Source organism: Schistocerca piceifrons, chromosome 5 (assembly GCF_021461385.2).
Source record: "Schistocerca piceifrons isolate TAMUIC-IGC-003096 chromosome 5, iqSchPice1.1, whole genome shotgun sequence".
Classification (NCBI taxonomy): Eukaryota; Metazoa; Arthropoda; class Insecta; order Orthoptera; family Acrididae; genus Schistocerca; species Schistocerca piceifrons.
Window position 1 is genome coordinate 606,790,474 of NC_060142.1, and position 15,067 is coordinate 606,805,540.

Consider the following 15,067-nt stretch of genomic DNA (forward strand, 5'->3'; position numbering starts at 1 on the left):
GGTTCACTGGTGCAGAAAATGAAGAGCAAATATGTTAGGAAGGAGCCAAACGGGATTAGCCGAGCGGTCTGAGGCGCTGCAATCATGGACTATGCGGCTGATCCCAGCGGAGATTACAATCCTCCCTCGGGCATGGGTGTGTGTGTTTGTCCTTAGGATAATTTAGGTTCAGTAGTGTGTAAGCTTAGGGACTGATGACCTTAGCAGTTAAGCCCATAAAATTTCACACACATTTGACCTTTTTTCGTTAGGAAGGATCCCTGGGGAAGCCCATTTTTTACAATAAATGATTATTTTGCTTCGCCGAACGCTAAACTTAAAATAACGGTTGGTTAACGTACTTCTCACAGCTATCGTCAGTTTCTTACTTGGGATATGCGGCGTGTAGTGAACCTCGAAGACATTGTATCCTGGGCAACGGATGACTAATGCACGCCACCGGTAGCCATACTAGATTAAAGATTTCTCATGGATTATTCAGGAGAACACAACAAGCAAACTTTTAATGAACGTGTTGTTTCATGGCCGCACATAATCTTGTACGACAGCTTCCCCAGACCGTGGATGCACATCCTTTTACAATCGATTTTATGTACCAGCTGAATAGTCTTGAACAGTGTGTAACGAAATATTTTTAAGTTGTCTATTAATCATTGTATGCATCGATACATTTGCGTGTTGTTCGAACCTACGAATAACCAACCTAACAGCCTGCTTCGATGTCTTCCTTTATTCAGACCTCGTATGGATACCAAACATTCTGACAGTACACTAGCGTCACATATGCGGTCTCCTTTGCATATGAACCACTCTTTCCTAGAATTCTCCCACTAAACCGAAGTCGACCATTCGCCTTCGCTAGCACTAAACCTAGCTGCGCTTTTCACTTCATATCGCCCTGCAACGTTACGCACAGATATTTAAATGATACGACTGTGTGAAGCAGAACGCTACTGATGCCGATCAGAACATTATAGGTTTGTTCTTCATACTGATCCGCATTAAATTATACTTTTATACATTTAGAACTAGGTGCTATTCATCACACTAATTAGAAATTTTTTCTAAGTCTCCCACAGTCACTCAATATTGCCAGATTGCTATACTCCACAGCATCGACCATCGGCAGCAAACAACTGCTGCCCACCCGGTCGGACTAACCATTCATATACACAGAGAATATCAATGGTCCTGTCACACTTCTCTGCGATAGTCCTGACGTTACCACTGTCTCTGATAATTTATCATTGCCGAGGCAACATACTGGTTTCTATAACTTAAGGGGAGACTGTGGCAGTCTTTGTAAATCCATATCTTTGTTATTTTTTGTTCAATCTCATTGAAATTTTGCATACTTTTGTATAGAGATTTAATATGATTATTTAAAGAAATCAGAATTTTTAATTACAATCTAATGCAGTGAGATAATTCTGAATTTTTTATTGCAATATTATTTTAAGGTACACTTTTTCATAATTTCGAGGCAAATTTGGCAAAATTTTAATGGTAAAATAATATACACTAATAGGTGTACAATTAAGTGCAGTAACGTTTTGGTAAATTAATGCTATTATTGTCTGTGATAATTTGGATTCGAACATTTTTTACAAGCAAACTTTTCAATATGTTATGAACCACAAAACTGTGTATAATATCTCGATTACAATTTTGTTCCACTTAAGTATTGCTTCAAAGTAAAAGAATAGGTGTGCCAAATTTCATTGCAATCCTTCCAGTAGGTTCCGGTATTTGTTTTCCTGAAAGCAGAAAACCTTAAGTTGCAGAAAAGTCATTTTAAAGTTTGGATGAAAAAAAAAATATATATATATATATCGTACCTTAGCTAAAACTGCCCATATCCATATTCCATTTCTTCCTCATCATCCTCTACAGCTCATTTAGCTTCTCTGTTCCTTTGGCAAGCAATTTTTTGTATGATCTGGACTGAAGTCTCCGTCTTCGAGATTCTTTGTTTATTGATGATCTGCAGTATCTGCTCAGTGAAGACTCCAGGTGTAAAGCCCAACTTTCTCAGGATGTGAAGTCTTGTCAGATTCCCCTCATTAAACACTGCAGCAGCTTCCAAAGCAGAAATCTTCACCACCAAATTGGAAGCAAACACAGTCTTTGGACATCTTTTCCAAATTAGAGCATTGAAACTTTCATTTGGGTTCTGTTTTTTCCCATGTACACATTTTCCTAGCGCTTATGGTGAAGACAGTGCTCTAATAGTTGCTTTAATGGCCATTGAAACCTCATAAGGAAGGTTATTTTTATGGGTGTAAGCTTCCCCACTTTCCTTACTTTTCAAAAATTTGCACCATTCATTAGAACAGAGGCCATGTTGAGATGTAGTGTCTGTCGACAAGTAATGAAACCAAATGCCCATGCTGCTTTCCTAATACTGTCCAAGATTGTGAGGTTACTTCTAATTGCATAACGATAATGGGCTTGTAGGCTGTCAATTCTCTGCTTTGTTAGTCTGTTTTAACCTCCCAGTGGCTTCCCATCCTCTAGTAGCTTGCCTTTATTGTCTGCAAAATGTCTTCAGAGTCGTCCACCCATCCTCTTCAGAATATGGCCTAAGCACTCCAGGTTCTCAATAGTGAAATCTTTTCCACAGGGCTGACTTTCAACTACATTCTTGAGAGCACTAGAATCTCCATCTCCTAAATACTGTAGGTATCTTACTCCATACTTCTGCAAAGATCTATGGAAAATTAATTTCATACCTGCAGCTTCCATCCTACCACTGGAGCCTGCATAATTTCTGCTACAAACAGCTTTATGGGCTTCTTGCCATTTTGTTTCTTTACCTGCATCAATATATTTCTGGTGCAAGGAACATGCAGAACAATATTTAGACATCACCTCTAAGTCTAATACTTTTCCAGTGTCAACATTAATGATTATTGAAACTCCGTGCATTGAAGTATGCCCCTCTTCATCCAGGAACTGTCACAGGACACTGCTATATCGTTGCTATTAGTTGCTTCACAATTTTCTTAAATTGCCCCAAGGACTGCCATTTTCATGCTCTCTTCACTTACTTCTGCAACAGCATTGAGGAGAGCAGTATTCATCGCAGAAAATTTTAGGGGGGGGGGGACCAGGCGTATTCATAATACCACATACAAGGTTGCCACCATCCCTTCCAATCCTATACATCATAGTCCATAAGCAAATCTCATATTGGCTTCATAGATTCTATTACTGACCTTTTATGTCTTGAATGATCTGTCAGCATCACAGTTTTGACACAAAATGTGCAATGTGGAAACCAAACCTTCTCTCTTTCCATCATAAACCAAATCCACATTTCCTCCACAAACAAAGCACTTGCAGGCTTTTCTAAGTGCTTCTGCCACCATTTCCAGATCAACAATTCTGAAACCTGTATTTCTGTCATGATTTGTTTCTTCTGACACAATCCCTGTCCCAAGTTTCATTTTAGCTGCACTTGGAGACAAGCAAATGTTTGCATCTGCAGGCCTGACCCTAACCTCAATGTCAGTGTTTTGCATTATATTGGAAATATGGCACTTACTATATTTTTAAATACTTTACCAGGCCTAGGCATTGTAAAAAGGGATCAACAGATTCAAACTTGCACAAAGAATGGCACAATAAATCAAGTGTCACTCGAATTCCACTGAACAGGCCAAAGCTTGTTTACAACGCTCCACAGCCTTCTATACCACACTGGTTGAACCAGAAAATGGCTCCACAGCCTTCTTTACTACACTGCTGTTATGTATACAAAAAATAACAGCCTTCTAAAGCTATATTTTCTAGGTTTACAGGCCAAATTCTGCAGTAAAATTTTTCCTCCATTTGGTACATTGAAAAGTGGGCTTGGCGCACTACACTGCTTAGGACTTTAATTTTTTTGTGCCATTTGTAGTTCGAATTTAAAGGAAAAATTTGGGACAATAATCTCAATTATATTTACTATCAAATAATCAAATAAAATTAATTTGTAGATTTTTCATTATATCTGCCACTGTCTCCCCTTAAGAAGCCTTCTGGCCACTCATATATCTGTGGATCTATTCTGTTTGCTCGCACCTTCTTAAACATAATGCAATGGGGCACCTTGTCAAATGCTTTCCGAAAATCTAGAAATATGCGATCTACCTGTCGCCCTTCATCTACAGTTTGCTCTGATAAAACGACATGCTTTGTTTCGCACGAGAAATGCTTTCTATACCCATGCTGATTCGACGACTTAGGATTGTGGGTCTCAACTAAATTAATTAAATTCGAACAAAGGATGTGTTCCAGGATTCTGCATAAAACCGATGTTATTGACGTTGGAATGTACTTTTGCGGATCCGTTCTTTTGAACTTCTTATACACAGGAGGCTCCTGCTCTTATTTATAGTTGCTTGAGACTTTGCGCTGGGCGAGAGATTCGCGATATATGTAGGCTAGGTAAAGGTCGGTGGAATAACCATTTTTCAAACTAAGTCCGACGTGATTGAGTAAGATATCGTTAGGCTGTTTCCACATATTCTGTAACCTGAAATAATTGGAAAGTGTAATCAGCTTTTTTTAAATTTCGTTCAATATGCAGTGTCTCCGAAGTATTATTCCAGATGCTACGACTGTTTCGAAGGGTTCATCGCTTGAAGATGCTATTATACTTCTGCAGCATAGGTGCCATTGATGTGACAACCTAGGCTGTCTAAGGATTTGACCTAAAAACGGCATCGCTCTAGTTAAGCACGCCGATCTGTCTTGTACTTACGGCTGTCAGATTGTCGTCCTCGGTGACAATTCCGGCAACGCATCTCGGAGTGACTTTTTACCTTTCTTTCATTATTTTCTTAGGAAATCCACTCTCAAGAAGCGCTGGACCAGTATTTAACTCCAGCCTACCAGATAGGGACTGGCCGGACAGTTGACCAGCCTGCCTTCTCCTTTGTCCGTTGGGCGTCGCGCACCGCGCGCAAGAAGAGAGGCAGCCAGTGCCCGCGCTCTGGCCAGGTTAATAGCGGAGGCGGCCGGTTTATCTGGGCGCGCCACCATTTGTATTGTCGCGTCCTGCGATTTATGTGCTCGGCAGGCGGCCACCTGCAGCCTCTCCCCGAACTCCCTCCGCTCTTCCAGTCTGGCCAATCCCTCGCCCGATGGGCAAACGGCCTCCTGGACAGCTCAGCGGATCAGCGGCGCTGTTGATAAATTCGGGGATTCCCCGGACGAAACGACAGGTAGAGGTGTGACGGCGGATGCGTTCCCCCAGACAAACAATTCCAAAAGATTTTCACTCCGCATTTCTAGTACACGGTTATCCAGCAATAATTTGAGAACACGGTTAAATTTAGTCATAGAATCAGTACCTGAAGTAATTCTGGAATAAAGCAAGTTAGTCTGAAATGGTTTTGGGTAATTGTGGATAAACTCTTTGTGCATCTACATCTATATGGATACTCTGCAAATCACATTTAAGGGCCTGGCAGAGGGTTCATTGAACCACCTTCACAATTCTCTATTATACTAATCTTGTATAGCGCGCGGAAAATATGAACACCTATATCTTTCCGTACGAGCTCTGATTTGCCGTATTTTATCGTGGTGATCGTTCCTCCCTGTGTAGTTCGGTGTCAACAAAACGTTTTCGTATTCGGAGAAGTTAATTGGTGAGTAGAATTTCCTGAGAAGATTCTGTCGCAACGAAAAACGCCTTTCTTTTAATGATCTCCAGCCCAAGTCCTATATCATTTCTGTGACACACTCTCTCGTGTTTCGCGATAATACAGAACGTGCTGCCTTTCTTTGAACATTTTCTATGTACTCTGTCAGTTCTATCTGCTAAGGATCCCACACACTGCAGATCAGTACTCTAGAAGAGTACGGACAAGCGTAGTGTAGGCAGTCTCCTTAATAGGTGTGTAACATTTTCAAAGTGTCCTGCCAATAAAACGCAGTCTTTGGTTAGCCTTCCCCACAACATCTTCTATGTGTTCCTTCCAATTTAAGTTGTTCGTAAATGTAATATCTAGGTATTCAGTTGAATTTACGGCTTATAAATTAGACTGATTTATCTTGTGACCGAAGTTTAACGAGTTCTTTTTAGCACTCATGTGGATGATCATACACTTCTCGTTATTTAGGGTCAACGACCTCTTTTCGCACCATTCAGATAATTTTTCTACATCATTTTGCAGTTTGTCTTGATCTTCTTATGATTTTATTAGTCGATGAACGACAGCGTCATCTACAAACAACCGAAGACGGCTGCTCAGGTCGTCTCCCAAATCGTTTATATAGATACGGAACAACAAAAAGGCCTACAACACTACCTTGGGGGACGCCAGAAGTCACTTCTATTTATTCGATCGCTTTCCGCCAGTTACTGCGAACTGTGACATCTCTGACAGGAAATCACAAATTCAGTCACATAACTGAGACTATATTCCATAAGCAAGCAATTTCACTACTAGTCGCTTGTCTGGTACCGTGTCGAAAGCCTTCCGGAAATCCAGAAATACGGAATCCATCTGAAATCCCTTGTCAGTAGCTCTCAACACTTCATGTCAATAAAGAGGTAGCTGTGTTTCACACGAAAGACGTTTTCTACACCCATGTTGACTGTATGTCAATAAACCGTTTTCTTCGAGGTAATTCATTATGTTAGAACACAATATATGTTCCAAAAACCTGCTGCATATCGAAGTTAACGATATGCGCCTGTAATTTAGTGGATTACTCCCACTATTGTACTTGAATCTTTCGTCGAGCGAACAGTTGTATATGATTGCTGAGTATGTAGCTAATGCATCAGCATACTCCGAAGGGAACTTAATTGGTATACACTCTGGACCAGAAGACTTGTTGTTATTATGTGATTTAAGTTACTTCACTACTCTGAGGATATTTGCTTCTACTTTCCTCATGTTGCCAGCTGTACTCGATTCGAATTCCGGAATATTTACTTCGTCTTCTTTTGTGAATGCATTTCGGAAGGTTGTGTTTAGTAATTCTGCTTTGGCAGCACTGTCTTCAATACTTTCTCCATTGCTATCACGCAGACGAGGCATTGATTGTTTCTTGCCGCTAACATACTTCAGAATCTCTTTAGATTTTCTGCCAGGTTTCGAGAAAAAGTTTCGTTGTGGAAACTGTTATAAGCATCACTCATTGAAGTCCGCGCTAAAATTTAAGCTTCTGTAAAAGGTCGCCAAACTTGGGGATTTTGCATCTGTTTAAATTTGGCATGTTTCAAAAATGGCTCAGAGCACTATGGGACTTAACATCTGAGGTCATCAGTCCTCTAGAATTAGAACTACTTAAACCTAACTAACCTAAGGACATCACACACATCTATGCCCGAGGCGGGAATCGAACTCGCGACCGTATCAGCAGCGCAGTTCCGGACTGAAGCGCCTATAACCGCTCGGCCACAACGGACGACTTGGCATATTTGTTTCGTTGTTTCTGCAACAGTGTTCTAACCCGTTTTGAGTACCAAGGAGGATCAGCTCCGTCATTTGTTAATGCTTGACAGGGACTGCCTCTCTCTCTCTCTCCCGATTACTCCATCCATTTCTTAACACACCCTGGCTTCATTCGTTCACTAGGAATGGTTACTTGTTTTATGTCGGTTGCCAAACTCGTAAATTTATCTACATCTGCATCTACATAAACACTCCGCAAGCCAGCGTATGGTGCTTAGCGGAGGATGCCCTGCACCACTGCTTGACATTGCCTTCCCTGTTCCACTCACCAACAGAGTGAGGGAGAAACGACTCTCTATATGAGTTCGTATGAGCACTTTCTTTTATCCGCATTGGCCTTACGCGTACTGTACGTGGGCGTCAGTAGAATCGTTTTTAAGTTAGCCTCAAATATCAGTTGTCTAATGTGAATTTTAAAATTTCCACGGAGAATTGACTGTTCAAACAAATTTCGGGCTAGCAGCCGGTCGTCGTTCAATACTTCGCACGATATTTCAACTGGGCACCTGCAGTCATCTTCAGGTGAGCCGTCGCAGACTGGCGAAAACGTCCTCCCTTCTGCAATATACAGCGTACTGTAACTATTCTGCGCATGCGTCGAAAACTGCCCGCCGGCAGCGCCCTTGCTGGTGGAATACCGGAACTCAGCCGCCCTCTGCATTGCTGTTTGTCACGACCGTCGACGCACTCTGTCGTCTTCGATTTGAGCAAATCGTGGAGATGATGGGATTCCATGCACTGTCCGGCTGGTAGCCGCTGTCACGGTTTAATAGATTTTAAGCCAGTCGTATTTCTACATATTCTTTAATAATGGAGTCCCAGAAAGACGTTGCTGTGGACAAAATCATTGTTTTCTCATACTCCATTGAATGTCCAGTAGAAATACAATGTTTAGCAATACCGGACTTGCTTGGCTGCAAAAGGCGGGTGTAACGTTGATGTTCTGTGCAACGTTCTTTCACGGTGCGTGTGGTTTGACCTATGTAAGCCATACAACATTGGCACGGTATCTTGTAAATTCCGGCCTTTCGTAGTAACAGATTGTCCTTAACTGATCCCACAAGCCCGCAATCTTCGATGGTGGGCGAAAAAACCACTTCTACCTGAAATTTTCGCAGGATTCTTGCTATTTTAAACGAAGTGTTGCCAACGAAAGGAAGAAAGGCCGAAGATTTTTCCGGCGTGTTCTCCTCTCTATTCACTTCCTGCTTCTTAGTTTTAACTGTTAGTGCCCTGTTAATCTGCCGGATGGAATACCCATTTTCGCTGAATACTGTCTGTAGATGGGCGAGTTCTTGAGGTAAGCTATTTTGATCTGAGACAGTATGAGCTCTATGAACAAGTGTTTTAAGCAAACTCATTGTTTCCGATGGGTGATGGCAACTCAATGCTTGCAGGTACAGATCAGTATGAGTGGGTTTCCGCTAAACTGAATGCCCTAGAGAACCATCATTCTTCCTTCGAACCAGGACATCCAAGAAAGGCAAACAACCATGTTTCTCTATTTCCATAGTAAACCGGATGTTGCTATGAATGGAGTAGAGATGATGTAGAATCTCCATTAATTTATCTTCTCCATGAGGCCACACTATGAAAGTGTTATCCACATAACGCCAAAAAACTGTTGGTTTGACGGCAGTTGATTCAAGCGCTCTCTCTTCAAAATCCTCCATGAAAAGGTTGGTCACCATAGGAGACAGGGGTCTACCCATTGCGACACCGTCAGTCTATTCAAAATATTCTTGATTAAACATAAAATAAGTTGAGGAAAGAGCGTGCCTGAACAAAGCAGTGATATCAGCAGGAAACACGTTACCAATCAGTGTCAAAGAATCTGCAAGAGGAACTTTTGTAAAAAGTGAGACCACATCAAAACTTACTACAAGGTCTACGCTGCTAAGACGATAAGCCCCCAGTCTACTGATACAATCCTCTGAGTTTGGTATGTGAAGAGTCTGTGACGGCTCACCTGAAGATGACTAGCAGGTGCCCAGTTGAAATATCGTGCGAAGTATTGAACTACGACCGGCTGCAGATCCGAAATTTGTTTGCACAATCAGTTCTCTATATTTTCTTAACAGAGTACCTCGAAAAGCAGTTGGTTTCCATACCCCTGATTCCCATTTGATTTCCGGAAGGACGTCCGCAATACACACGTGTTGGTCTAACCTAGTGGTAACAAATATAGCAGACCGACCTGCTCCCTAACCCAAACAGTCGAACAGTACTCAACAGCCGGCCGCGGTGGTCTCGCGGTTCTAGGCGCGCAGTCCGGAACCGTGCGACTGCTACGGTCGCAGGTTCGAATCCTGCCTCGGGCATGGATGTGTGTGATGTCCTTAGGTTAGTTAGGTTTAAGTAGTTCTAAGTTCTAGGGGACTGATGTCCACAGCTGTTAAGTCATATAGTGCTCAGAGTCATTTGAACCATTTGAAGTACTCAACAAAGAGTGGCTCAAGTGTCTCCTTTATTTCTCTAAAATTCTGTCAATAAAACGAAGTCGACCATTCGTCTTTTCTACAATGTTTACATGCTCATTCCATTTCATACCGCTTGGCAACGTAATGCCCAGATATTTTAGCGACGTGACTGTATCAAAGGGCACCCTACTGATGCCGTACTCTAACATTATGGGCTTGTTTTTCCTACTCATCCGAAATAACTTACATTGTCCTACATTCATCACACCAACTAGAAGATTTGTCTACGTCATCTTCTATCCTCCTACAGTCGCCCAACGACGACACATTCCCGTAGGCCACAACACCATCAGCAAACAACTGTAGACTGCTGCTTACCATCTCCTCTAGATCATTTATTTATGTAGAAATAGCAGCGGTCTTACCACACCTGCCCAGGGCACTCCTGACGATAATCTAGTCTCTGATAAACTCTCGCCATCGAGAACAACATAGTTGTCTCTGTTACTTAAGGAGACAGAGAAATTTGTTGAAATTTGATATTTTCTGTTTTCTACTCCATAATGTACTTTGGACATCCATAAACAGTTTGGTATATAATAAATTATGATCAATTGTGAGATCTTCAAATAATATCAGGAATGTTGACGTGTGACTGTCAAATTTCGCGGCTGCGCATATCATGTCACAGTTGCGCAGTAATATCTTGGGAACTACACAGTCCAGAAGGCTGTGAATTGCTTTGTTTTGTGCCTACTGCTACTCCTCAGAAGTTATCATTACTAATAAACAAACCACTCCTTTGTTTCTGATACTAACGTTCGTCGAAAGCTATTTTCGTAGTAAATAAACTTTTATTGCTTTTTATACGTAAATAAAGTGACTAAGCGTAAAAGTAACTTCAAGAAACGCCAATTTGCGGCTAACAGATATGTGAGACCTTGACTTCCTTCTCAAGTACTTTAAAAACCGCGTGCTAGTAGTCAAGGAAACCAAGATAATGTTTCCGAAGTGACCAAGCCCACTAGTGCATCGAAAAGGAAAGTAACTTTAGAAATGGGTGACACTGGTAAAAGTAATGATATTATAGACAACGTCATTATTGATCGGCAAATCCTTGCACAACTTCTTTCTGAAACTGTCTCTGCTGTCTTTGTGGTCATGAAGTTAAACTTCGTGAGGATATTGGAGCTAGAATAGGTGTTGTGTCTACATTAACTATTAAATGTCGGAAGAACAAAACAAAAAAAATCATTTCGTACTTCATGAAAGTGTTCAGGTAATGAATTGTATGAAACTAATGTGTTCTATGACCTTAGGTGCATTGGTCAAGGTTCAAGGGCTGGTAATGGTCTCTGCACTGTCTTGAATTTGCCAGCACAACCTTCTAGGTATACGAAATACGTAACAGCAGTTGGGGACTCTGAGCCTGAAGATTTAATGTTTGCTGCTACATCAGAAGCTGTTGAACAAAGCGAAAGTGGCACATACATCAGCACTGCTGTGGATGGGTCCTGGAAAAAGCTTCGGTTTGGTTCTAAAAATGCTTTTACATCTCCAATAAGTACTGACACTGGAAAAGTTTTGAATTTTGACGTTCTCAGTAAGTACTGCCAAGACTGTAGAGTAAATCAGAAGAATAGATTACGTCATAAGCAGCTGTGTATAAAAAATTAAGATGACACAAGTGGAGGAATGGAGGTAAAAAGAGCAGTTAACGTTTTCCAGCGTTCGTAGAAGGAGAGAGGTGGCAGATATGGGAATTACGTAGGTGGTGGAGACAGAAAGGCTTTCAGTGGAGTACAAAAAAGTAAGCCAAATGATGTTCCTATGGAAAAACTTGATTTTGTAGGACATGTCAAGAAAAGGATGGGAACACGTCCGCGTAACCTAGAAACCAAGCTGGGTAACACAAAACTGTCTGATGGCAAGACAATAAAACGTGCTGGAAGGCTAAAGGACTAAGTTATTGATGAATTACAGGAATATCAACCGGTGAAAAGCCATGTCGTGCTTTGTGTCCACCTCCACCAAACACTTGGTGTAAGTATAGGCTAGCTGAATTCTATGGCACCCTGCATGTATTTACACATGTAAACATTCTCTTCCTTTGCCAGTAACGGAGGCAATCAAACCTATTTACAGAGATTTGGCAAATCCTGAGCTACTAAAGAAGTGTTTACATTGCAAGACCCAGAATTTGAATGAGTCCTTTAATAGTGTTGTGTGTTGCCACGTGCCTAAAAATGTATTTTTTGGCCTTATGACTCAAAGGTTAGCAGTGTCTGATGCTGTTATAGCTTTTAATGGTGGGAACTATGAAAGACTTAAGGTTCTGGAGAAGTTAGGGGTAAGATTCGGACAGAACACAGCTAAAGGACTGCGGGAACCGGATGAGCTTTGTGTACGTGAAGCAGAGTTTGTTGCTCAGCAAATGACGAAAGAAGCATGAAAGAAAAGGAGAAAGCAAGCACTGGGCTATGTCTGAAGAAAACACCGACTATGGGCCAGTGCAATTCTACTGCATGAAAGACGCAGAAGTGTAAATCTGTATACGAATTTGCAATGAACAGGTTTAAACCTCAATATCTCTAAAATAAATTTTTTGCAATACATGACCCGTTTTATAAAAAAGTACTGATGGTAGAGACATGAAATTTTTTCAGCATCCCAAGTGTGAAATTTAACACATATGGGACAAGAACAGTTGAAATATTCTGAGTTATTTTGTTTTTATGTTCATTTATTTACAAAATTCTATCAAAAATTGAGTGTTTGAAAAAGAAATAACTTTCCCCACAGCACAATTTTAGTAATAATTCTAGTTCAGTGTATTTATAAATGTGCATCCAATAAATACGTTAAATTGTAAATTGGTGTCTCAAAATTTGTCCAATGTACTGGGTTACAAAATTCGATAATTTAACATTGGCGGCATAGGACATACAATGTCCCCTTAAGATGTCTTCAAGTTTCTAACATACCTGGTAACCTATACCATGATCGATTTATATTGTTTCATCTGTTCGCTTCGATAGTTTAGTTCCTGAATTTTTGCATGTTAATTTAACAGACACAGTTATCGCACCTTCTTTCGTTTAGGAATATAAATTGACATTCTGACATATTACAAGTTCCCAATCACGACGAATGCTTTAGTCTCACCTTTGTGCTTTGGTAGTTTAGGTTTTTATTCCCTATGTTTTAGTCTAATTTATTAGACACATTTCTTGCATTTTGTCAGTGTCTACAGTGGAATTCCGTAGATCGTGTGGATAGTCGTTTGCTCGTTGACTTTGACACTAGTGATCGCTTGTTGCCATTAGTCATGTAAGTTTGGCATCATGAGCCGGTCGAGACACAATCAGTAATAAGGAAGTAACTGAAATTGTGGTATTTTACGAGTTTCTTACAAGGAGCGAATTACACAGTTTCATACGTGTGCATTGGAAGTCTGCTTTCTGAATTTCTGTGTGTTAATGTAATAGATACAGGTCTCGCGTTTTCCGTTTTGTCGGAAAGTAAACCGGTTTTGTGACGTATTACGTTCCTATTTACGAGTGAATTATTTACTTTCGCCAGTGTGCTTCGGTAGTTTAGTTTTAGTTTAGTTTTAAAAAATCTATGTCTTCTACGTGTTAGTCTACCTTAACAGACACACTTCTTGTGTTTTCGTTTGTCTGCAGTAGAGTTCCGTAAAGCATGACGATAGTCCGTTGTTTGTTTGAATAGTGTAGTTTCCCATGATGTTTTGTATGGATAGGGATTGCAATCGCCTGGTCAGATGAGTCCCGATTTCAGTTGGTAAGAGTTAACGGTAGGGTTTGTGTGTGTCGCAGACCCCACAAAGTCATAGAACCAAGTAGTCAGCAAGGAACTGTCCATGTTGATATTGGCTTCATAATCCTGTGGGCTGTTTTTACATGGAATGGTTGGGTCTTCAGGTTCAGCTGAAACGGTCATTGGCTGGAAGTGGCTGCATTCGGCTACCTGAATAACATTTACATCCATTCGTGGTCTTCATGTTCCCAAACAACGATGGGAATTTTGTGGATGACAGTGAGTTATAACTAGGGGCCGTGTTTGTTCGGGATTGGTTTGAAGAACATTCTGGCCAGGTCGAGTTAAAGATTTGAGCTTCCGGATCGCCCGACATCTATCACATAGATCATTCATGGATCATAAACGAGAGGTGCACAAAATCCTGCACCGACAATACTTCAGCGATTATGCGACTTGTTGAGTCCAAGCCCCGTCTTGTTGCACAAATCCAGGCAAAAGGACGTCTGACACAATATGAGGCAGTATCCCATGACCTAAGACCTCAATGTATACTAAAACTGCCGTCTTTCACCACAGTTTTATGCCCCAGACACACCCCTGTAAAACAATGTAAGCCTTTCCCTCATACCTTTCTAGCATTTCAATAAATAATTAGTATGAAATAACCAAAAAAATTCTAATAAAAACACAAATTGAGGTGAATATTACGGATTAAGGATTAAGAAATCAGATATTTACGGTACAAACACGATTTCTTGGAGAGTGCAAGAGTATAGCATCTCGTAGACTGACGTACCAGTGATGAATTCACGGTTCTCAACACTCGAAGATCAGGGGAATACACTCTAAAGATATTTTATTGATCATTTCTAATTGTATCGCCATTGGGGCTGGGTCCGTGGCTGCGATGATATGTTTAAATGATTCAGTGCCACACGAAGCCATCATATTTCCTTTATTGGTGGTACATTTGTACCATTTGTTCAACGTACTAGATATCTCTCAGTAATCAAAGGCGAGATCAGATCACAAATTACGCTTGCTAGTCATTGATAGCATACTACGTCATATGACTTCTGCTACAAATCCCTCACCTCTTTCTCTTACTGTCATCAGTCTTACGACTGGTTTGATGTGGTCCACCACAACTTCATCTCATGTGCCAAAGTCTCACTTGCACCCTACGTTATTTGTTATACATATTCCAATCTCGGTCTTCATCTACAGTTTTAACCCTCTGCCTCTCCCGCTCTTGCAGTGTTTCCAAATGTGGTGCCACAGCAGTAAGACCAATATCTATATAACTACATAATCAAGCATATGTAAAAATTGATTTACTGCTAATTTATCGTTTCTAAAACTTAGCGATACGTTAAGTGTGAAATCATGAATATTCCTTGTTAA